Genomic DNA, 1588 nt, shown 5'->3' with positions numbered 1-1588 from the left:
GAAATCTATACAGAAACAACAATCTGCTAGCAGTCAACAAGTAAGATGGAGGAAATGCAGGGAGCAGGCAGCGTCCCTCAGGAAAACCCAGAATTGTGGATACAGCTTGGTGCTGAGACACGCAGTACCAATCTGGCGATATTACAGACTGTTCAAGAGTTGAAAGGTGAAATGGCGCGTCTGCGAGAAGACAACGCGCGATTAACAGAGGAGCAAGAAAGAATATTAAGGAGTCTGTCAAATAAACAAAATCCACCATTAGCCAATCCCAGTGCAGAACAGCAAAGGGGAACTGAAGAGCGGGAGTACACACCTGAGATTTCAGAAGAGAAGGAAGACCACTCTGACAATGTACTGGAACATCAGACTTCAAAGAGACAGAAAATGGAATTACAAGGAGAATTCCAGAAAATCAAGCCTCCAATTTTCGATGGAGAGCAGGAAGAAGCGGCAGAGGCTTGGTTAATAAACATTAACAAGTATTTCCAACTGTATGAATATGACCAAAATCTGAAGGCGCGGCTGGCCATTTTCCAGCTAAAGGGTAAAGCAACCTTGTGGTGGGAAGAGATTAAAATTGTAAAAGGAGTGAGTGAGCAGAGCATCACCTGGGGAAAATTCCAGAAATACTTTAAGGAAAGATATCTAACTGAGCGTTTTTATGACGAGAAGGCACGAGAATTCCATGACTTAAGGCTGGGGCAACAAACCATGGATGAATTCATTAACCGCTTCACTTCCCTGCTTCGCTATGTGCCATACATCAAAGAAGAAAAGGCCAAGGTACAGAGATTTGTGAGCAGTCTACCAGCCTATATAAGGGAACGAATAGAGTTTGACAATCCCCGAACCATGGACGAGGCAATTCGGAAAGCAAGGATTTGTTACCAGCAGAACAAACAAAAAGGAGATATCTCAAGCAAAAGATGGAATGACCGAAAAAGCAACAGAGTTGCTGGTAATAACAAAGGAAGTCGTGGAAATGGCGGTAAGAGTGCTGGAAAGGGACAGTTTAACAGAAATACAACCAAGGGTACCTTCCGGGCCAAGCCAAGTGAAAGCAGAGTTAGTGAACCGCCTGCCAGATCAGAGATCGAAGGAACCAGACCTCCAGTCCAGTGTTGGGGTTGTGGAGGACCGCATTATGTTAGAAACTGCCCGCAGCGTAAAGGAGGCGACCAAATATCTCAGATCCACGAAGCCTCAACCGTTGGGGATGTGGCACGCAGCGTACCAAGAATTAACGCAGCCTTGGAGGACCGGCAAGCGGAATATCAACCGACCATGGTGGAGTTTGAAGGTAAGATTTCAAACCTGTCTATAGCTGTTCTTATTGATCCAGGTGCTACTTTAAGTTATGTTAGCCCAAAGGTAGTGGAACATTGTAAGCTATCATCAGAAAGGTTCAAAAACCCATGGTTAGTACAGTTAGCTACGGGAGCCAAAAGACGAGTTCTAGCTAAAATTAATAATTGTTCCTTCAGCATAGCTGGACAGCCAGTGACAGCAGATCTGAATGTGCTTCCATTAGGATCTTATGACATCTTGATTGGAATGGATTGGATGGAAAAGCATTGGTCCTTAGTAA

This window comes from Pinus tabuliformis, chromosome 1_1, assembly GCF_031772625.1.
Source record: "Pinus tabuliformis cultivar Carrire ecotype Pingquan chromosome 1_1, CPIR1, whole genome shotgun sequence".
NCBI lineage: Eukaryota > Viridiplantae > Streptophyta > Pinopsida > Pinales > Pinaceae > Pinus > Pinus tabuliformis.
Note: the sequence above shows the minus strand (reverse complement) of the source record.